Source organism: Leopardus geoffroyi, chromosome A3 (assembly GCF_018350155.1).
Source record: "Leopardus geoffroyi isolate Oge1 chromosome A3, O.geoffroyi_Oge1_pat1.0, whole genome shotgun sequence".
Classification (NCBI taxonomy): domain Eukaryota; kingdom Metazoa; phylum Chordata; class Mammalia; order Carnivora; family Felidae; genus Leopardus; species Leopardus geoffroyi.
This window is the reverse complement of record NC_059336.1, coordinates 59,168,233-59,191,971: the sequence shown is the minus strand read 5'-3', so window position 1 is coordinate 59,191,971 and position 23,739 is coordinate 59,168,233. Positions and strand designations below refer to the sequence as shown.

The 23,739-nt window shown below is 46.6% G+C and overlaps 1 protein-coding gene across 7 annotated transcripts in view; it reads left to right on the top strand.

Annotated features, from left to right (window-relative positions):
• Window positions 1-8,126: 8,126 nt before the first annotated feature.
• Window positions 8,127-23,739, top strand: part of NPAS2 (neuronal PAS domain protein 2) — a 159,830-nt gene continuing 144,217 nt past the window's right edge. For 3 of the 7 annotated variants that reach the window (XM_045445686.1, XM_045445693.1, XM_045445692.1), the window contains exon 1: window positions 8,129-8,462. The gene's annotated coding sequence lies outside the window, so the exon portion shown is untranslated. Of the gene's footprint in view, window positions 8,463-9,077; window positions 9,203-23,739 lie in introns of those variants that run through there. The other 4 variants (XM_045445690.1, XM_045445689.1, XM_045445691.1 and 1 more) reach the window with 3 other exon arrangements.

Here is a 23,739-nt window from a genome sequence, read left to right as displayed (position 1 = left end):
TTTAAATGCTTGTTTATTTATTTTTAAAGTTTATTTATTTATTTTTGAGAGGGAGAGAGAGATAGAGCATGTGCACAAGCAAGCAGGGGAGGGGCAGAGAGACAGGGAGAGAGAGAATCCCAAGCAGGCTCTACACTGTCAGCATGGAGCCCGATTCAGGGTTTGAACTCACGAAATGTGAGACAATGACCTGAGCTGAAGTTGAGTCAGATGCTTAACTAACTGAGCCACCTGGGTGCCCCTAATATTTTTATTTTTATGTTAAAGTATAAATGTCTTCTTCTTGACTTGTTGACCCGGGCCAGTGTCATTTCCCTTAGACAACTAGCTACCCTGCATCCAAACAATGCCTACCAACCTCGTACAGTGGCCTTTTAACTTAATGTCCCTCCCTGCCAGCTTCCTCTTATCTGAAGGCCACACTTAAGCGTACTGGCTCCCCACAAACTGAAGTCACCAGGTTTTGGCTCAGCGCTATGATTTACACTTGGCCAAACTGGACTCATGAAGAGCTAAATGAGAACTAGGTAAAAGATAGGAGGATAATATTTTACAGCAGCTCATTTTCCATGGAGCAGGGCAAGTGGGGAAGGAGAGAAGGAGACAGGAGAGAGCAGAAAGGACTAGAAGGTGCTGAGAGAAAGGGAAGGAATAAAGGAAAGTACAATGGGGTGAAGAATTGAGGAAGGGAGCTTATTAAAACTCTTAGCAATCACTTGGTTGAGTGTGCCCATAAGCCAGCATAAGTGCAGAGTGGCCAAAGTGTAGGTTTGGGCAGCAGAGAGACTCATGTCTCCATCCTGGCTCTGTAGGTCAGGGGAACACACATTGAGAATCACTTGTCCGAATTTTTAAGGGTCAAGAAAACAAAATGTCACCCATTGGCATCTTAAATTCTCAAGTGAAAAGCCTTCAAATAAAGGCTCTGGGACTCAGTCAGTCCCCAACATAGACACTGCACACCATTTGAACCTCACTAATATCATCAAAAAGAAAAGTGACTTTAATTATAAATTTCTAGAATGTAAAATACAATCCAGCCCAGTCACCATTATGAAAGCATCTTTCACCTTAAGGTAACCCCTCATTTGCTTCAAAACAAAGAAATCTAGAGTGACATGTAGTAGCACATGCATGCTAAAAACATCGAGTGAGGTTGTCCGTATTACAGAATCATGTTCACTGTCAATGCCAGTGTTACGCTGGAGTCACTGAGAAAAGCTTCTTTATCACCAAACCCTCACAGGAAAGCATACTAATAAAATAATGCTTGCCCATACTAGGAAATTCATAATCTGTTGCCTTCTTGGGAGGGGCTATAAATAGCTCCTTGTAGAACATTTTTCCATAATTAACTTTTCACTTCAAGTGAACTAGGTGTAATAAATTTCATATCACTAAATGTTCTTCCTGGGCAAAGGACATGGTAGGTTATGTATTTGTTAGTATAGAAACAACTATTCAAACAGCACTGAGCAGGAAGTCAGAGATTTCAAAAAAATGAGACAGAAATGGAAACCACTCTGGAAAACAAACTGAAAATGCCCACGTAAGGTTGATATGCTCTTACAAACAGACACATGTAAACGCAGTAAATTGCCTCTTCTTCATTCTTACATGGGACATGAGCTGAGAACAGCCAAAGACAATGGTCACTTCTGTGTCAATCCGGCTGTGTTTCTGCCCTGTGCTTAAAGTGTATTCCTCACACTTGTTGGAGAAATGCGTGTCTCCACAGCTTGCCTGTGTGCCTTCATGAATGAGGCAGAGAGCAAACACCTTACAGAGCTGATGTGATTTCTTCCACCCTTGTATGTGCTTTAGCCCTGACTCTACAGTTGCTCTGAAATCCTCTCAGCTAATTGCAGGAGCTGAAAAACCCCTCCCATCCTTCTGGCACATTTACAGCTCACCCACATTTGCATCCCTGGAACCTTCCTTCCCCTGCTCCCAGAACCCTGTACACAAAAGACTTCTCTTGCATTCCAATTTTCTACTTACTTCAGGGCCAGTGTTTCTTCCATGTTGCACAGGCTCACCTGAGATGGCTGTTTATTTAAGGTGAAGTGGTTTAAATACCTCTTTGAAACACTCAAAGTATTGAGTATTTCCCCAAGAAGACAATCTGGTTCCAGTGAGAAAGGCTAATACCCCCAGCCACTACATTAACCAGAAGGGTGACCAGAGGTATGAGCTTCTTCCCTGGGCAAACCTTCACCAGTCCTACTCTCACAGGCCAAGAGAGGGAGGCTTGACCAGCACCCAAACTTTCCTTTCCCCACAGGAACTGTCTCCCTTTCCCAACCTGCAGCCTAGAGCTGGTCTGAACATAACATATGTTTACAAAAGGACATGCCCGTCCCGCTATCACCAAAGTCCAAACAGAGCCCTTGGAGAGGTGCCAATATGCCAATAACACACGTAGTGACCCACTGACTTTATCTCCTTCTATGAATCATCAGGACCAAGTGTTGCTCTTTTGCCAACTCTAACCCTGCATCCTGAAGTGCTGTTTCAAACACTTGGAAGATAGCCGCCTCAAGAGTGGAATAAAGATATTAATAACAGATGTCCTGAGAGGACCAGAGAAAATGGAGACAAGAAGTATTCGGCGATGTTAGCAGCACATGCTGCTTCAGCATTGTTATCCAGCAAGAGCTCACGGACAGTGAATGATGCCTCTGATAAGCTTTGTGTTGGCATCTCACACAGCTGAGTGCTGGATTGGGTGGGAGGGAGTGGGGGCCTGGCAGTCTTCAAGCCAGGATCAGACCCTGCCTGCCACGTATTTGCCAAGTGACTGAGGGCACCTTGAGCCTCTCTCGGTCAGATTCTTTATCTGTTACCTGGAAATCATAAATCACTTTTTTTTTTTTTTTTACAGGGCCTTATGAAGATAAAATGAGGTAATGCAAATACCTGGCATGTAAGCATTAGATAAATGTTACCTTTTAGTACTTGCAAACATGATTTACTAAAATATCATTTAAAAAAAAAAACAACCTCTTATCCAGACAATGGAATATTATCCAGGGCTAAAAGGAAATGAGCTCCTAAACCATGAAAAGACATGGAGAAAATTTAACTGCATTTTACTAAGTGAAAGAAGCCAATCTGAAAGCCCACCTACTATGTGATTCTATGACATTCTTCAAAAGGCAAAACTGTGGAGACAGTAAAAAGATCAGTGATTGACAGGGTTTAGTGGGGATGGAAGGATGAATAGGTGGAGCGCAGAGGATTTTTAGGGCAGTGAAAAATGCTGTATGATACCATAATGGAAGATACATGTCACTAAACATTTGTCCAAACCTACTGAGGGTTCAACACCAAGTGTGAGCCCTAATGTAAACTATGGACTTTGGGTGATAATGACAGGTCAGTGTAGGTTCACTAATTGGGACAAATGTCCCACTCTGATAGGGGATGTTGATAGTGGGGGAAGCTGGAGAGAGGGAGTCAGGGAATATATGGGAACTTAGTACTTACTGATGAATTTTGTTGTGAACCAAAAACTTCTCTAAAAAATAAAGACTGGGGCGCCTGGGTGGCGCAGTCGGCTAAGCGTCCGACTTCAGCCAGGTCACGATCTCGCGGTCCGTGAGTTCGAGCCCCGCGTCGGGCTCTGGGCTGATGGCTCGGAGCCTGGAGCCTGTTTCCGATTCTGTGTCTCCCTCTCTCTCTGCCCCTCCCCCGTTCATGCTCTGTCTCTCTCTGTCCTAAAAATAAATAAACGTTGAAAAAAAAAAAATAAAGACTATTTTTTTAAAGTTTCTCTTTAGAAGAGAAATGAATAGGATCTAAAATCAAAATTTATTATTTGAGAAAATGCACATGAAGGGACTTCCTCTAAGGACTTAACTATAAGGAAAGATCATGCTCAAGTGCCCATATCACCAGTAGTCTTACCATCTCTTCTTGGGATGTGTGTGTGTGTGTGTGTGTATGTGTGTGAGTATGTGTGTGTGTGTGTGTGTGTGTGTGTGTTTTGCGTGTTTGCATGCATGCACATACACATGTATGATTTCCTCCCGTGGTCCTCAGAGGCAATGCAATTAACTGGCGGCAATCGGCTGAAGCTTTGGAGCTTTGTCACCTCCAGACTCCTCCAGCCCAGATTTCCTCCCTGGGTCCTCCACACCAGTTTTGTAAGGAAATCTTACTTCATTCTTGAGTTTGCCAACCACATGATCTAATAGGCACAGGTGCCAAGTCTTCACTCTACCAGGCGGGCTGCACAAGGCCTTGATTGTCTCCTGGTAGCATCCTCAGGCCCACAAGAGAGCCTGCTGCAGTGAATGAATCACCACTCTGCACTTTTCTATTGCTGTGAAGCTTCTGCAAACCAAAGTGTTCGAATTCTAACACTGACATTTCCATTGCAAAGTGTATATTCTTGAATCTTTCTGCTATGGGTGCCCATCATTGAGTCTCTGATGATTGGGCTCTGAGGCCTCTTCATCTTTACACTGACCTCACTTTCCCTTCTGCCTTGGCTGCTTCAGTTTCCTTCCCTTAGCATGATGCGATTCTACATAATGCCACATAGTATTGTGTTTTCTTTTTCTTTTTAATTGTAGAGTGAAATCTGCTACTCAGAGATAAGAATCCATAAAGGGACTTCTGGACACCCATTTAAAAAAGATGGCCCTCTATCATATGATGATTCAGAAAAACTGTGGTGATGTCATCTGGCATAGAACTCTGGCCTTCTTGTCTACCCGAAAGTTTCTGTTGAATTTACTGACTATCCATACCTAACGTGGGCCCCAAGCCTTGAGCTGGTGCTATTATTATTGTAATAGCCCACGCATTCTTGCCTGTATGTAGCAGCACATATGGACACCTATAGTGTACATATTTTGAGAATTTAATTGGATAAATGTTTTAAATTAGGGTAGGCCCCAGATTCAACTTCCATGATGGAAAAGAACATCCAATTAGATTGCAAAAACTGAATTGTTTCGCTGATCTTCAAAGATTGATATAATTGCAATTTAAAAATTTGATCTCCCTCCCCATAAAGTTTGATTCTTTGAGACTTATCTGAGGTTCCTGGATACACTATTGCAACATTCAATGAAGAAAGCCATGTTCTTTTAAAGAACTAACTACATCAGACTTGAGAATTTCCCCAAATTGGCAATGCAGTTTTGAGTGGTTCTTTTACTCCATGCTGCCCCTCTTGAACAATGTATAGATTATGATCTAGTTTGACTTGATATCTAGTTGATGGAAAGTCCTGGTATCAGTGTCATCTCCTCTAAGAAGCCCATCCTGATTCCTTCCTTTGAATACACAGGGCATTTTGTCTTCTGCCATTAGCCTTATTTGGCCTCATCTTTTTTTTTTTTTTTTAATGTTTATTTATTTTTGAGAGAGAGAGAGACAGAGAGAGACAGAGTGCAAATGGGGGAGGGGCAGAGGGAGGGAGACACAGAATGTGTAGCAGTCTCCAGCCCCTGACACAGGGCTCAAACTCACTAACTGCAAGATCACGACCTAAGCTTAAGTCGAATGCCTAACTGATTGAGGCACCCAGGCGCCCCTGGCCTCATCTTTATCCTGGCCTCTACCCTGTAAATACTTCTTGTACAGAAACTGCTGTAAAGTTTCCCTTGATCCCTCACAGGCCAAGTCCAGCCTGATTCATGCAAGCTGTCAACAAATGCCGATAAAAGGAACTGAACAGTCAAATGCATAAAATGAATTGCAGGTAAACTTTCCTCTTTGATTCTCTATGTTTTGGGGGAAGGGCACATTCTTCTGAGGACACTGTGCTCTAGTCCTGATTGGGTTCTGTGCTGCAGACTCCACTTCCCATTATGGTCAGACAGATGTCCTAACCAGTCGGATTAATACTAGGAGATGAGATGGAGTCTGGAATGAGTGCAACAACTACATACACATCATCTCCACAATTAAAAGGCAGAAACCACACAATTGGTAGGATACCTTACTGGGCAACAGGTAAAAACAGACCATAGCAAACACATTTGTTGCACTGCAGAATTATTTGATGCATTATTACTGTAGTTCATTTGTTTCCTAAAAGATCATTTAAGGATTGTTCAACTAGTTCCCAAAAGGGAGGAGGAGGGAGTTAGAATCTCTTTCAAAGCAAGAAAGGAAGGGAGGTGGCTTTAAAGTCTGCATTGAATCAGCTTAAAAGCACATAACTTTATCCTTTAGTAGATATTAGTCAGGCCCATGCTTTAAAGGCAGGGCAAAACCTACTTGCGTGAAGAAAAAAAAGCAAATCAATCAATCAATCAATCAAAAAAATTGTTTTCTTTTTTCAAAACCGTAATGTGCCAAATGCCTCCTCCTCCTTCTTGAAAAGCCCTCCAAGTTAGAAGCAAGCCTAAGAAAAACGGCTTCTCTTAGGATGCTCAAAGTTCCTTGCAGCTGATTATTTTTCAGGAGGAGAATTAGACAAAAATAATACAAGTGGGAAATAAAGAGAGTGACCTACTTTACAGGGGGGAAAAAGGAGCTCTGTGTGAGCGTTTTGATCTAATTGACGGTGTGGGGTTGCATGCCCAAATAAGGCGCTGTTGGTCGAGTCTGCGCGGGAGAGGGCCTATCTCGAACTCGAGCCTAGGAGAGGATAAAACAAGGGCCCTGGAACTGGTGGGCAGGGAACCCCAGTACACTGGACCGACTGGTGTTCAGAGGAAGTTCCCTAGGAGATTCCTTCTGGCCACAAAACCAAGTATGATAGAAAAGGACCGGTAGGGGCGCCTTTCTTTTCAAGGGCTACTTGCTGGAATGTGCGAGGGACCGAGAGACATCTGAAAAAGGCTGCTGGGTGCACAGCACCGCGCCAGGCGCTGTACTTAGGTGATATTAGGAAAGAGGTGACTTCCCGGGGATAGTGGGCCTCTCCCCTCCTTTGGTTTCTCCCCCCGGGGCGTCTATACCACGCCGTGGAGGGAGGTCTGCGAGCCCAGAGGAACCTGGTCACTGTTCCAGGCCTCATCGAGGCACAGGATCTTCCTTTTCACCCAACGCTGTCTCGGGGCCCCGCAGAATATCAAACCACAGCTCCTCGCTCCGGGGACTATTTATGTGCATCTGTCTCTGTTGGGCGTTTGCTGCGGGAGCCTCGGTGAAAGCCTCCCTGTTTTCTCGCGCGCGCGCCGCTCCAGCTTCTCCTTTTCTTGGATTCTCGCCTGTCTCCTCCCACAGAGGGAAAAAAAAAAGGTCACGTATGTTTGGAAAAATATGTAGGTCAGTGGAACATTTCCTGCACTGGTGCAAAAGGAGAGGAGGGCAGGGAGGGAGGGGAGGGAGAGGCAGAGCGGAGCTCCGAGGGCGCGCTCCTGGCCACAGCCCCCTACCCCACGTGCCTCTGCGGGGGGGGAGGGGGTGCTGCAATTAGCCGTTCCTTTCCATCCTTGACCCATTTTCCAGACCGGCTATGTTAGCCTTGGAAGCGACACCGATTATTTCTCCACAGCAGGCGCTGCAGTCCTCCCTAGAACAGCACTCTCCAGCTTCTCCCCCAACCCCAGTGTCCAACTGCCCCCTCCCTCCCCGCCCCGCCGCCAACGCTCATTGAGAAATCGCAGTGGTCCGCTCGCAGAGAAGCGCCCTGTGCCCGGGCTCTGGCTCCGCGCTCAGACCTGCGCCGCAAGGACGGTGTGGAGGGGACGACAGTCGTGTGCTCGACCCCCTTTCCCCCCAACGCACGGGACAGCGGGGTGGCAGCGGGCTTGGCGAGGGTCTACACTAGGCAGGAAGGGAAGATTGCTTGCCACCCCCAGCGACAACTTTAACGGGACTTCAGCTGGCAGCCCCGCGTCCGCCTATCTCCCCTCTCGACCAGTTCACTTCTAAGCACACACACCCCCACCGCGCGCTCAGTTCCGACCCCGCGCCCCAGGCCGGACTTCGCCGCGCGTCCCTGGCAGCCCAGAAGGGGCGGGGGCGGCCTCGGGCGCGCGGGTGTCTAGGCCGCCCAGAGGAGCTGGGGGTCCGGGGGTCGCAGGATGCGTATCCCAGGCTGGGTCGGGGCCAAGGCCCGGCGTGCGGCCAGAAGAGACCCGGCAGCAGGAGCGGAGGGAAGGAGGAGGAGGCGAGGGTGGAGGAGGAGGAGAGAGGAGGAGGGAGGAGGGAGAAGGGAGGGGGAGGAGGAAGAGGCGACGGCAGCTCTCCCCACCGGCTCTACGTGCGGAAGAGTTTGCCGCGCGAGCAGCCGGCCTCCTGCAGGAGCCGAGGGACCCGCGCGACGGCGGCCAGGGAGCAGCGGCCGCGTAGCTCGGAGGCCCGCAGCCGCGGTGGCGGCGGCGGCGGCGGCGGCAGCGAGAGCAGCGCCTCCCGCCGCCGCCCGGGAGGAGCTCGCCGCGCCCGCTCGCCGCCTCGGCTCCCAGCGGCGGCGGCGGCGGCGGCGGCGGGAGGCGCGTCTCCCCGGCCCAGTCCGCGCCCGGCCCCGCGGGGTCGCCCCGGCCAGCTCCGAGGTAAGGGGCCGCGCCCGGGGACGCGGGGAATCCGGGTTGGAAGTCCGTGAGCGCGGGGTCGCGGGACTCGGTCACCTGCTAGTCGGCGCGGTGAACGCGCGGGGCGGGGAGGGGCGCTCCGACACGGGGCTGCGCGGCGCGGGGGTCAGGGGCGTAGAATGTTGGGGCCCCACCCCCACCCCGGGTCCTGCCGCCCGGGACACCGCGTCTTGCAGGACTGCAGCGGCGGCCGGGCTGGTGTGCTCCGTGTGCCTCTCGCCATAGGAAGCAGAGGACGAGGCACCCCGAACCTCAAGATTTGGGGGAGCTCAGAGGATACTGTCAGGGTGGGTAGAAGCCGTGCCCAGGTAGCAGCCTGGAGGCTTGCCCAGTGGCCTCTCTGGGCCCCACTGCGCACCTTCGCGAAGAGTGGGGAGCCGGGTAGCCCTGGAGGGTGCCGCGTGCGCGCCCCGGGCTCGCGATCTCTCTGAGTCCCTAGGTCGGAATTGTTTCCGGGCCCGATTGGGTACCTAGTCTGCCCCAGCATGTTTAGAGAGCGTCGCCTTGACACTGCTTCCCAGGTTAGATGCCGTCGAGTTGATTTGATAGGTGTGCCCCCTCCCCGGGCCGAGGAGGAAGGCACACCTTTGACCTTTCTATAGAGCTGCGCAGGGTCGTTAACCAGAGGGTAGGGACAGGTGCCAAGGTGATAAATTAAAAACTAACCCGCTCCTCTGCCTGCCACTCCTTAACTGCTCAAGGTAAGAAAGTTTGTTTTCAGCCTTGTGATTCATAAATAATTAGTAACCAGTTTCGTAGATTAAGCAAGATGGAAACCTTAAAAATACATACGCACTTCCAGAAACTCTAAAAACTCCCAAGGTTGTATCCGGGAGTCTTTAGTTCAGGAAGTTAAAAGCCTCGGGACTCAACAGGTGTTCAGAAGGGGTCCGAGAGGGGAGAGCTCTGCGTGTTTGTCTTTAGTACCTGCTCCTTTGGTATCGTGCCCCAAATTCGTTGAATTTGTTGGCTTGTTTCTTTACAGGTATTGAGTAGTTATTAACTTAAATAGCAAAGATGAACTCATCATTTATGATCATTTAGAACCCAAACCTTCTTTTCCTTAATAGGAGGGTTCTCCCCGTTTGGACTTGCCAGATAATTAGCTTTAAAGCAGTTCCTGGCAAGGTGCACTCTGTCCACGAACTTCTAACACTAACTTAGTACCTGACCAGTGAATTGACTAACTAGTTATGGCTTGCATTAAAGCACAACTGCCCTTCTTGGGTGGGAGGCGCCGGTTCAAAATTCAAGGGCAAGTTCTAGCTCTTTCTATCACAAAGATTTCCTTAACGGGAGTGTTTGGCAAAAATAATCCCAAAATGTCTTTTAAAATAGCCATCGAATAAATGAAATGTTTAAAAGCATTATTCTGACCAGGGCCACTATTTTGCAAAAGAGAAAAAAAAAAATCTCTGTTTCATTACACAGCTAACCCAGGACCCATAGAAGTATTGGCATTTCTCAGCAGTCTACTTAAAGATTTAGTTAAAAATAAAGTGTGCAACATAAAGACATTCAATAATTGTCTTCCATCTCCCAGAGAGATGCAGAGTGTGGCTTAAAACAATCGTAAATGTGCTGCTTTTAGCCATTTTCTTCTTGGAAATCGATGCCTCTATTTATTTGCTGATCTGTCCCACTGTGCACGATCATAGAATTGGTTTTATTCCTGCTATTCCCCAGAGTGACTCCTGTGGAGGTGAGACAAGGGACTACATTCTAGAGGAAATATGTTATTAATAAAACGTTACCCCCCAAAGAGTTAACCATGCCAAGAAAAGAACCAAGTGAGGTTTTACTAATTAGTGTGATGAAAAAAATTCCCTGATATGATGACAGTGTTCAGATGGTGACTAAAAACTTCATCTTTATGTAGAAAATAACAATTGTTTTTAAGCTTCTTTGGTCCTTTTTGGAGTTTGGGTCCTTTTTAGTGTTTCTGGATGTTTAATAATGAAAACTCTAAAGATAACAAAAATGGTAAAAAAAAAAAAAAAAAAAAGAAATTACATCATCTGATGTATATCATTATGAAGTTGAATTTATCCCAGTTTTTAAACAATCTTTCTTAATTCTTGGTGATCTTTATAGGTGGCTCTTAACCCTGCCACTTGTTTTCAGATTGTAAATTCAAAATTAGTGATTTGTTCAGATGACAATAATAATGCCTGCATACACATTTCATATCGCCATCTGTATATGTTAATTTTTTCAAAGTCTTGCTCTTGAGCCTGAAGGACCGAAAGGGCTAAGTCCCTTTTCTTCCTTTTTAAAACAAGTAGCTATCTTGTTCTTCACGTGAAAAGTCAGTTTTTCCATTGTGATCTGGACACTGATTGTCCCATGCTGGTCCCATGTAAGCGGTGACATCTCTTTCCCAAGAGAGGTCAAATTACAAGGTGTTGAAAATAGCCCAGTGACTCAGTATTCTTGGCTGCTGTACACCAACGGTTTAATTGGCTGCATCAGAGAAGCATCTAATTGAGTTTCACATTTAAATAGTGGCAATGATACTTGATGCATTGTTTGCTTACACAAATGTTTAATTAGCATGTTCCTGGTCTTCATTCTATTTGTAGCAAAGATGGGAGGTCAGGGACTGCTCATTCATATTCCCTGCAGCATCTCATCCCTATGAGGCCTTGTTCATAATAGATGCTCAATAAAGAGGTGTAGGAAATGAGCTGAACCACTGATGAGAGTTATCCAAAGGTTAGAAATTTGTGAGTGCTAACAGGATACTTAACTAGGAGTAACTCTAGTTTAAATCTGATGATGATCAGTAGTACCTGAGAGCACTGAATAAACACTTGCTAAATGTGAACACTTGTTTTAAAAGGGGAATTTTTTTTGAATTCTCTGGCAATGGGGACCACTTGGCATTGCAAACAAAGTAATCTCTTAGGTAAAGTTCCCCCAAAGATCACTTGAACTTCTGCGGGTCCTAAAACAATGTGTGGTTTCCATTTGATGATTCAGAATAGAAAGGAGAGAGCTTAACTTCTACACTGGTGTGAGAAAAACAGTGTATTAAAGAGGGTGGGAGGTGTCAAGGATCACGCCTCAAACTTCATAGTGCGTGCAGTTTCCTGGGGACCTTGTTAGTACATGCTAACCCAGCACATCTGGGTCGGGACCCAAGATGCTGCATTTCTCACAAGCTACCATGCACTCTTGATGCTGTTGAAACACCAGCTAAGTTCTGGAATATACTTAATTCAGTTCAGCATATGTTTACTGAACATCTACTACATGGTAGGCCCAGGCAATGGAAAAATAAAGAATGTGGGTCCTCTCTGCCCTCTCATCAAGCAGCTGACTAGATGAGGAAGAGAGAAGGATTCTTTCTAGACCAAAAATGAGGTCCTGGACCAGAGAATGGGCCCAGGAAAGGGGGTTTTCTGATAGGGCTTCTACTTTGCTGACCTTGACCTCTATCTAGTCTTCTTGGAATGGAAAGCTTTGTGATCTGGCAGAAAGAAAGCTTTGTGACCTGCAAATGTTGAAATCAGACAGACCTGGGATAGCCTCCCTGTTCAGCTATCGTGTGACCTGGAGCAACCTTTTTTTAACCTCTTTGAGCCTCAGTGTCCTGGTCAGAAAAAGGGTGGGAATAATGCTTCTTCGCTGGTCAGGTTGCTAGGATTACCAGAATGATTGCTTTCATTACTGTCAGTGGGAAAGGGGGGGGGCTGGTAGGCAAGAGAAAGGAGAGGTTCCTAAAATATTTTTCTATGTAGTTCACCAATTAGAGATTCGATTTGGTCAACCAGCAAACCCCAGGCAAGCAGTAGAGAACCAGGCTAGGGCTGGAGGGTGGGCAGCTGTGGAAGTTAATCACAGGCAAAACGGAATTATCAGGAGCACGCACATCTCCACTCTTCTCCTGCAGTGCCCTGGCTTCTGGTTAGCCTTGGTGACACCCTGCTAGCAATATATTTACCTGAGGGTGTTCCTGGAGCCTAGCCTTTAGGTTCCAGTGATCAAGACCAACTGGTGTTTGTACAGTCAGGCACTCCTTTAAAAATCTGATTCAGAGGGAAGGGCAAGTGCCTCCCCTCTTTGAGGGGCACTGGTGCATTCCCTGGCAAAGCACTTTTAAGGAAGGATTAAGCCATAAGCAGACTTGCGGGGGGGGGGGGGGGAGAGAGAGGGAGGGAGAGGGAGAGACCTTTCCCATTTAGCTGAGTTAGCTGAAATTAGTGCAGGGTGTGTCTGAGTTCATCAGGCAGATGTTTTATACTTTAGGCTGTGAGATGATTGTTTCCTCTTGACATCCAGGGAAGATGGATATTCCAAGGCAGTGATCTCTATCACTCTGATCTTAGGAGGGGTAATCTGGGTGGCCCTCAAAATACTTCAACATTGCTCTACTTTTATATATATATAATATATATAATATGTAAGATATATACTATGTAAGATATATATAATATATAAGGTATATGTAGTATATGTATTAGAGTTCCATTTATTATTTGCAAAGGAGATTTTACTGCTATCATTCCAGCTCCATGCCTCCCCACCTAAAATAAACCTTGAAAACCAAGTTGTAAGAGAATGCCAATGGCCTTTTGATGTGTGGGGGGAGGAAAAGCAGAGGAATGACTGGAGCCAAGGCAGTCCTGGGGGTGGGGTAGAGGGGTAACAAGGAGGGAAAGGAGGGCAGCAAGCATCTGAGCACCCAGAATGGAGGTTAGAGCAGTGGCAGGGGCAGAGGGTGGGAGGTAGGAGCCAGGGACCCAACTTTGTAGACTCTGCTGCTGTGCAGAAAGCTGTGGAGGATTATGCCCCTGGGTCTTTGAAAATCATCCAGGCTTCCAGTAGACACAAGCCCATCTAAAGGAAGGTAAGGGGTGCCTGGGTGGCTCATTTGGTTAACCATTGGACTCTTGATTTCCACTCAGGTCATGATTTCACAGTTTGTGGATTCAAGTCCTGCATCAGGCTCTGCACTGACAGTGCTGAGCCTGCTTGGGAATCCTCTCTCTTGCTGTCTCTGCTTCTCTGCCCCTTGCATGTGTGCTCTCTCTGTCAAAATAAATAAACTTTAGGGGCGCCTGGGTGGCGCAGTCGGTTAAGCGTCCGACTTCAGCCAGGTCACGATCTCGCGGTCCGTGAGTTCGAGCCCCGCGTCGGGCTCTGTGCTGACAGCTTAGAGCCTGGAGCCTGTTTCCGATTCTGTGTCTCCCTCTCTCTGCCCCTCCCCCGTTCATGCTCTGTCTCTCTCTGTCCCAAAAAAAAAAAAAAAAAAAAAAAAAAGATTAAAATAAATAAATAAATAAATAAACTTTAGGGGTGCCTGCATGGCTCAGTTGGTTAAGTGTCCAACTTTGGCTCAGGTCATGATCTCACAGTTTGTGAGTTTGAGCCCCACGTAGGACTGTGTGCTGACAACTCGGAGACTGGAACCTGCTTCGGATTCTGTGTCTCTGTCTCTCTCTGTCTCTCTCTCTCAAAAATAAACATTAAAAATGAGTAAAGAAACTTTAAAAAAAGAAAAGGAAGGTGAATGACAGAGCTAAGCAGCATTATTCTTCGAGCCTCTTCTGAACCAAAAATGGTAGTGCACAATTTCATGAAGAATATTTGTGCCCCTTGATCATCAAGATATGGGAGGAGAATGTGTTTAAATTATCATTTTTATGTCATAAAAGTATATTTAATTTTTGGAAAGCCTAGAAAAGAGAAGATGGAGATTACCTGCAACCTCAAGATGTATTTCCTTTCAGTCTTTTTTTTCTATACATTAAATTTTTTTAATGTTAGATATTTTAAAAATATTTGTGAATAATCTCATAAAAATTTCAAATAATCCAGGACCATTTCTAGTAAAAAGATGACCTTCACAGTCTGTGTCCTATGTAAGTGTCATTCCCCTTTTTCTGCCTAGCAGAAACCTGGTTTTGCTCCTGAGTCTACCCTCCCTGGTCCATATGTCTCAGGAGTAAATCCTGATTGGCCAAAGCTACCCAAGTGAGCCTACCATTCTTGCCAGTGATTGGCTCAGCACAAGCATGTGGACTTTGTCCTGGCCAATGAAGCATGAGGGTGGGTTACTGGCCCTTCAAATCAGGCAAGGAGGGAAGCAGCCCTTTTCTTCTGGATATGCAATGCCTGTAAGTGGGGCAACCATCAGCCCCCAGAGCAGGCTAGGCCAGGTCCCAGCTGACCTGCCAAAGAATGTAAAGGTGAAGAATTGGACTCCATAGTGCCCTTAGCCTTCTGAATTACCCAACGAGGAGTCTCTGCTTTGCGATGTTTGGGAGACCCTGAAACTGTCCTGACCACGTAAAGCAGGTCAAGTTAGGTTTTTGTTAGTTATAGCCAGAAGCATCCTAACCGATGCACCACATACCTCTCCACCCTTCTCAGGAGATGAACTTGGGGGTGTAGTCTGCTAGTCATTTTCCGGTGTATTTACATATATACCCATATATGTATGTCTTCTTTTTAAACAGAACTTATCCCATGACTTTTATGTAGCGACTTTTTTTGGCATGAGAATTTTTTGGGTCATTTCTTATATCTACTTCATTCTTTTTAAAGGCTACATAGTCATACCGAGGAGTATGGCCGACACATACTTTAACTCATTGTTAAACACTTACTGTGCTTTGTTTCCACTTCTTTACTATTACATTCCATGTTGTCTTAACTTCCTTATCTGTATATCTTCGGGTACATTCCAAGTTTTTCTAAGTCAAGGGGTTACTAGGAGGGGATTCCTGAGTAGAGGGGCGCATCTGTTGGAAATATGGATAGATGCTGCCAAGTGGATGACTCAAATAGCTGTATCCATGCCCTTTCCCACCCACCCACCCATGTCTTAACCAACACCACACATTACCAGTCTCTTGAAATTCTTTTATGCATTTTCCCATGCTTGACGTAATGCTGGTTTTCTATTCTGGTTGCTTGCCTTAATCTGAGCATTGGCATTTCCCCATGTCATTAAATATTCCATGCAAATATAATTTTAATGGCTGCATGATAGTTCATGATAGTCATTTTTGAAGTATTCCAGTGGTTTGTGAGGACACAAAAGAGAATAGTGGAAGTTGAGGCTTTCCATAAAAACTAAGGAGACCTGATCAACCTTGCAGTCATCTCAAAAGAGCCCTGAAAATGGTATTAGGAGACATACCCCTTCAGTGATCTGTTTCCAAGAAAACTCTTGAGGAGATGGCTTTCCATCAGACAGCAGGCTGCCTCAAGCATTTCTAAGAAGCTTTACTGTTTCTGGGATCAAAGGGTTTACACCCTGACCGACATTCTTTCTCTGAATGTACAGGAGTCACTTAAACAAATACTTTGTGCCTGACGCATAGCTGAAATGTGAGTTTGTTGTAGTCTTTGAAATTTTCCGCTTCTGCCAGGGAAGACAGGAAAGCAAATGGGATAGATGAAATTCATAAAAGATGTTCATCATGTTTTTTCCTCTTCTTAATTCAGAGAGGAAAATCTAATGTTTCCAGGAAGTTCCTGGGGATGGGACAATTCCATTTCCAGTCTTGGTCCTCTTTGTAGGCCTACAGTGCTTTGGGGAACAGTTCAGATTTGTCTTTAGTGCTTAGAAAAGTCCAGTATTTTTTCAATTTCAGAACTAGATAGCTTCAATTTTCCACTGTTCCGTTTCACAAGATTAGGGCCTATTTGGAAATAGGCAGCAGGATAGATGTACACAGTGCAGTGTGAGTGTTCAGCCTGCCTGCTGATGCTGTGAGGGAGGTGGGTGGGCATTGCTTTGTAGCGGGAGAAGAGTTTTGGAGGATGTGGGTTTGCAGGGCAGGGAGGAGCCCATCCAAATGGGGTGTTTGCCGCATCAGCGCTTCCCTTCATGCCGTCAATGAAAGACACAGCCTGCAGTTCAGTCATCACTCACTACATGAGATGCCTGGTTTTCTGCAGATGGTGATCTAATAAAACTGAGGAAAACTTTAAAATCCCAGTTTTGGTGTGTGTTTGTGGTTGGAGTGAGGGCAGGCGTGTTAGGTGGAATGGTACCAAGAATGATTGCTGTGTAGCTCTGGAATATCCGTTCATCTTAAGACCCAAAACAGAGATCGTTGCTGAGCTCGCCAAGGCTTTAATGGTCGGGGAGGATTTTATTTTTATGGCTTCGCCTCCCTTCCCCTTCACAGCGGTTGTTGGAGAGAGAGATGCATTCACAGCAGATTTGCGTGGCAGTTTTGAAGAGGTTTTATGATCTCTCGAGTTAGAGAACTTGTTTCTATTTCCAATCATAATGCAGTCCTTGGCTGGTAATAATCTCTAGGATTTCTGGCTCAGGACAAACTGATTTCGTGTGAGGTAAGGAAGCTTCTTGCGTTGGAGCTGCTTCTGGGGCTTTCCCTCAATGCTTCCACTCTTGGCCTCTGTCTCTCAGTTCCCTATCCTGGATGGCTGGGTGGTCTCATCCCATGTGGTCCTGGGATCATGGGAGCACTTGCCACACTTGTTTTGGAAGCACTTCCGGAATTGATGGTTCGCTAGCACACACCGGGTTTACTAAGTGGAGCTGGGGTGACGGTGGGGGACACAGCTCATAAAAGACCCTCCACCCTTGGACTGTCTTCTGTACGTTCATCTGATCAAGAAAGGCACTGCTTGAGATTGTGTCTGAAGAAGCCCAGTACCCCTCGATTTAGAGTTATACACGGCCTCGATGGAAACAGTGCCCTCCCCTGCATTACACATCCCATTCTCAACTTCCACCTTCTTTGCTGTCATTCACCACTCTCCCTACGCCCCACCCCCTTCCCCAAGCAAGCAGACTCTTAGCTCCTGGCCCCCTTATCCCTCACTCACTCTCTAGTGAGCCATGGGGTACTCCCTGGCAGGGCCCCCAGCTGCTACTCTCTGTCAGTCCGGTCTTGGACACAGCCACCAACATCACCACCCCTGTCCATACGTGTGTGTGTCATCCTGGGCCTGGGCTCAGGCTGGGTTCATGAGCCCCCCAGGACGCCCAGCACCTCATGGGAGGAGGGTGGGTAGGTGTGCAAAGTGTGCTGTGGACAGGGTGAGGGAAGAACCTGTACTGGCTCCTGACTGCCACACACGACAGATGTGACCCACTCAACAGCGTCTAAGGAGACATGACAGCGCCCTGCTCCTGCCATGGGGCCTCAGAGCAATCCATGTCTGCCTCCCCACCTGGGGGCAACTCCTCAGTCACCCTGGCCCCTGAGTTCTTTGGAAACCTGCTCCACACACTCACCGGGGCAGTTTCCTGGCTGTTCCTGCCCTGGCACTTGTTTGCTCTTGCTTGGGCAGGGCCTGTTGCGCTGGCCACACAACTTCAGGGGCACCATTCATTCTCCCTTGTGCCGTGAAAATAGCCATGCTTAGCAGCCAGTGTGGCTCCAGTGTGTGCCACATTTGTTTGGATTCCTGCCGTTTGGTATATGTGGAGTGACGAGGTGGGAAGAGTCTGTTACTCTTCCCACTGTATGGTGGGTTTCTTCTCTCTTTTGTCTCTCCATGGCTGGGCTAGTGGCTTTCTCTAAGCATGTGATGAGACTGTTCCAGCCAACGTGCTCCAGAGACCTGCACTGGCCCCTTACTGGCAGAGACCTGGGAAATAGTGGGGGTGCCTAACGAAAAAGACATCATGCTTCAAATTTGTTTAATGTCTATTTATTTTTGAGAGAGTTTAAGTGGGGGTGGGGTGGGGAGAGGGGCAGAAAGAGAGAGGGACAGAGGATCTGAAGTGGCCCCTGCGCTGAAAGCAGTGAGCCCAATGCGGGGCTCGAACTCATGACCTCGAGATCATGGCCTGAGCTGAAGTCGGAGGCTCAACCGACTGAGCCACCCAGGTGCCCCACCCTTGCTTAAATTTTTAAGAGAAGAATAGTTCCTTTTGTGTTCCCCGTTTCTGTGAAGTTGTGCTGTGTTGGCGTGAGTTGGCTGTTCCCAGTGGCCAGCTGTTTAACCCCTGTGTACAAAATCTCCTGTTTCCTTTTTGCTGTGTGTCTAAGTATGTATGTAGCTCTATTAAGCACCAGAGTCTCATTTCCTAGTTTGTGCCACTTGGGGTGGTATCATTAGGATGAACCTACTTGAGGCTGTGTTTGTGTTTTCTGGCAGCTTGGGTTTGACAGCTCTTGTGTGTATTGCAGCCTGTTTATAGGAGATACCTATAAAAACATTCAGCCTTTTCCTTGGCTATGGCAGTGTTGACCTATGACCTGACTTTAAATCAGAGCATGTGAGTGGCCATCGCCATGGAGGCGGGCAGCATTTTAAATGGTTTGATGAATGCAGCTTGTGGCCCGTAGCAGGAAGCCTTGGCAGCCTGACATGGTCACTGTGGCCAAGTGAACTTGGCAAGTCACAGACACCCCAAAACAGAGCCTCTTCATCCATAAAAAGGAGGTATTCATACTAAACAGTTGATATCAAGAGGAGAGATGTCCATAACAAGGAGAAGTAGTAGTCATCTTTTTATCACTCCCTGCTGGGACCAGCTCATCCCTCAGACTGCCCACACACCACCACTGCCCCCAGGAAATGCCAGCCTCAAGGTAATTTCTTAATGAATGAAGTCCTTGCTTTTTTCAGACAAGGTACACGCTAGCAATTAAAGACACAGTATATCCCAGTGTTCTCTTAAAAGCTAACGTCATGGGAAAAAATGAAATACTCAAACTATAGAAGCCAAACACAGTGTCTTGGCAGATGCTCGGGGTTGCACACTTTGCTTTCAAAAGCTTTTCCCGTTTCTAAGAACAAAGTACCCTGATAACCTTTTGTGTCTGAAAATTCGGTCTAAGTCAAATAGACTCTGTGGATTCCCGTGGATTCTAAGGTCTTATGGGATGTATAGGGCATCTCACCATGATAAATGTGACATGTGCTGTTTCTTCTGACCTCCTGTTTTTTCTAAAGAGGGTTGGCCTGCAGCCGTAGGGCTTAGCTCTGACCACCTGGAAGGATCCCGTTACTTTTCTCCTATGTCACAATCCCCAAAGGAGCAAGAAACCACCTGATTTTCAGTGGAAATGGGAGTTTACTCTTTGGATTGGACGCACAGACACACACAGAGATACATACACACCCTGATTTTGGTTAATAAGCTGCTTTTGCAATGGAAGGAGAGGACCTACAATGGACTGAATGTTTGTGTCCCCCTAAAATTCATATGTTGAAACCCCAAGTCCCAGTGTGACGGTATTAGGAGGTGGGGCCTTTGGAAGGTGATTAGGTCATGAGGGTGGAGTCCTCATGGATGAGAGTCACGTCCTTATAAGAAGAGGCTGAAGAGCTAGCTAGCCCTGGCCATGCCGTGTGAGGAGACAAGAAAAGGCCCCATCTGCAACCAGGAAGAAGATTCTCACCAGAACTGACTGTTCTGGCATCCTGATCTTGGACTTGCAGCCTCCAGAACTGTGGGAAATAAATGTCTGTTGTTTAAGCCACTCAGTATATGGTAATTTGTTACAGTAGCCAGAATAGACTAAGACAGGACCTCGGTGATCCTCATGTTTTCCAGATGAAAATGGGAGGTTGCAAAAGCCAAGGGTCCTATCCCTGCTCCCAGAACTCGCAGGTCCTGCAGCCAGGCAGGCCTGCTGACCCATTCCAGAAGGTTCAGTGCTTCCCTTTCTCTGCTGAGGCCTGAGCATGATGCCTCTCCGGCTGAAATCCAGCCAGTCGGCAAGAATGAGGCTCCCCCTGGCCTCAGCCAGCGCACTCACCGCCCTGAAATCCTGGGAGGGAACATGGTAGTCCAAATGACCAGCCGGCTTCCCCCCAACCATTGTCTTATCTCTCCCTGTGTGCTGTGCAGCCCGCTCTCTGACATGAGCACAATAAGATAAGGAAGCCAGCGTCCTGGGGCAGCCTGGAACAGGGAGAAACAAACACAAGGCTGGACACAGACTGTCCACTTTGACTTCTGGAACCCACTCACTCTTGTGGGCACTGACATCCAACTTCCTTCCAGATAAGCAGAATAAAAGCACAAAGCTCACTGGTGTCTGTGATGAAGAATGAGATGCCCCTTGAACAACTTCTGATAGTGCTTCTCATGCATGGGGGGCAGGGTCAACAGTAGGAGCTTCCCCCTGCACATTTTGTATCCCAAAGCTTTGTCACTGCCACCCCATGGGCATCTCATTGTCATTTTTTCCATAATAAATTAGGCAGCATAAACTATCATTAGGCCTAGGGGTTAGGGAGGGGCTACACCCAACTGTCACCGTCCCACACATTAGCTCCTTTGATTCAACAACCGTCTCTGGAGGGAGCACTATTTTATTCCCATTTTACAACTTCGATACCAAGGCACAGAGATGTTAAGTGATGTGCTTGGGGACATTCAGAGCAAGCACTTGAATGTAGCCCTTTAAAGAAGGACCAAAAATAGAACATCCAGTTTTTGTTTACTTTTTCTGAAATGCCACTTCTAAGAAGATAGGATGTGTCTAAAACAAAGCGAGCATCTTGAACATGACTTCTGTAGCTTACGCGGCTGTCCTGAGCGTGAGGTTGTTGTGCGGTGGCTGGGTTCACCCTGTGGTTTGACAACAACTCCGATTTGTTGTCCGAGTTCAACCCGGCCCTCAGGAAGAGGAGACTGCGTGTCAAAGGCCATAAAGAAGGAAAGCTGGCAGGAAAAGCGTTTTTAGGGCAAAATCGTTATTCTGTTCTTTGCCATCTTTTAGTAGCTAACCTGCTTTTCAAAATTATTTCTTTAGCTGTAATGAGTACTGTTAAATCAGGACACTCCTTGTGTCTTTCCTCATTTTCTCTGGAGTCAGGTATGTCTTTCTTTAGCTGAGAGCAACAGAGAAGTCAGCATGAAAAGGTCAGGGCCAGCTAGCACTTTTGTGAAACATCATTTCACCTGAGTCTCATCAACCCCGGGGCCTAGAAAACCAGCAGCTGACTGGTTGGTGGAGAAGCCTCCCCCAAATCGCCCAGGGTTCACCCAGAGTGTGTTTTCCCATATGCTTCCCCTCCACATGGAAGTGTGAACCTCAGCACTCAGTGAATGTGAAGGAAAATACGTGCAGGCAAGGTATTGAAGAGTTTTTTTTTTTTAATTTTTAACATTTATTTATTTTTGAAAGAGAGAGAGAGAGAGTGAGAGAGAACGAGTAGGGAAGGGGCAGAGAGAGGGAGTATCGGAGGCAGGCTCCACGCTGTTAGCACAGAGCCCAATCCGGGGCTTGAACTCTTGAACTGTGAGATCCTGACCTGAGCCCAAATCTAGAGTCATCTGCTTAACTGAGCCACCCAGACACCCCCAAGGTATTGAAAAGTTTTGAATAACAGGGTTTAACTCCTGGCGGGGGCATCTGTGAAGCGGCTCCCCTCCCTCTGCCAGCTTTGGGTGGCTGTGGGCCCAGGTGTTGGGCTCGTCTTGGGGGTGGAGCCTCGAGGAGCCCTGTCAGATCACTTGGGTCTCTGTCTTGCTGCTCCCACCACCGATAGAATCAGAAGCAGAAGCCCAAATGAACATCAGTAAGGTCATTCAGTCTATCCCATGATTGGCATACGTGGGCACACACATGAAATCAGATTCATTCTAGTCCCTGTTTGTACCACACCCACACCAAAGAGGCAGGATTAGCCATCCAGGACCTTCTCGCAATGAGTGTTATGCTGACGTGATAAATGTTTCTTTTGTCACCAGAATCCTTTCATAACATCTATCTGATTTATTCTGGGCTGCGTATTATTTCAGAGAGCTCTAAAACAAACTGATTTAGGATGGTTTTTCAGCTATGGAGAGTTAAATTTGTGCCTTGGATGATGACGACAGGGGATGGAGGGGTTGGGATTGCTTCTTTTCATGTCTGGCCGTGAATTTATATGAGCGGGAGTTAACTCTTATTGAAGGGGCACTTGAATTCTGATCACACAGGTAGGTTGTACAGGTCAATTTCCTCCTTCATCCATTCCACATATGCAGAATTTTGGTGTCTCGGTTTCAACATTTCTCTGGTTCTTCGGTGTTGCCTTTTGCTCCTAACATGAAGTCATGTCCCCAGGCCACAAGAGCATTGTCAGAAGAAAGAGAGGTATGGGGTTTGGGAGGAATAGTTCTTTCCATCTTTCTCAGATGGGGAAAAGTGGGGTTGGAACTATGGAAGAACTTTAGAAAGAATATGAGGTGAGGTCTGTAAATTCTGAAATGTGGTATTCCTCTTAGTTCTGGGGCAGATTTTTCAAATTTTTAATTTTCCAATTAAAAACAACAGTACCTTTGAGCATTTTAGTATAGCTTAACTGGTGGCAGCACTTGTATTGCTAATTCTAGTAAATTATGATGCTCACGAACACCTGAGTCATTTGGCTAGGCCCCCTCATCCTTCCAGAAGTTATTAGTGTTTTAGGGCAAACCTCGTATCCCAAGGAGATTCTTTCCACCCAAAGGAGAAGCGTGAATTCACCTGAATTCAGGCAGAGGAGATAATTGATTCCAATAACTTGGGGCCCATACTGGATCTATTTTATATTCTGTCTAAAAGTTAGGCTGTAAAATGCCATATTTACCCCAATGTCCTATTCTCTATATTATACCTAACCACAGGTTTCCAGCCTTAAGATAAACAATTTGCATTTTGCTTTTGCAATTTCCTCTTTCCGTAACTATCAAGAAACTTCTGGGAAATCTGTGGGGTTAGCTTCTAATCTGCTAGAACAGTCTTATCCCCAGCTTTGAATCTTATGGCAGTCTCCCCAAGAGGAGAGTCGGGGCTGTGGAGCTGAAAGAGAGCTCAGAGGTCAGGCCACCAGGACCATCATTTTACAGAAGGGGAAACTGAGGCTGGGGTTTGGTGATGGCAGAGCCCAGCACAGAAATAGGTCTTCAGCCTCCTGGCACAAGGTCATCATCCACCCTATCCCATGCCTCACTTTACCTGTCTTTCCATGCAGGTGCTGACCATTTTACAAATAGGAACAGGATTGTAGTGAAATAAAAGACAAATATACAGTATATTTCAAGTCCCCAGATTGCCACCATTGGCTTACCTTATTATTATGATTCCCATAAGTTGTAATGATAAACATTTAAAATTTGCTTTTCATGGTTGTATGCACTGATTTCACTTCTTTGCCTTGAAGATGAATTTGCATAGTCAGTGGGTTGAGATGGACAGACCAGTGCAGGGCCAGGAGACCCCTGCTCTAGCCCCTTGTAGCCATGGGGGAGTACTTCATTTCTGAGAAGTTGAGAATATGAGGCCCATCTTCCAAAAAGCATTTGTGTGATGATCAA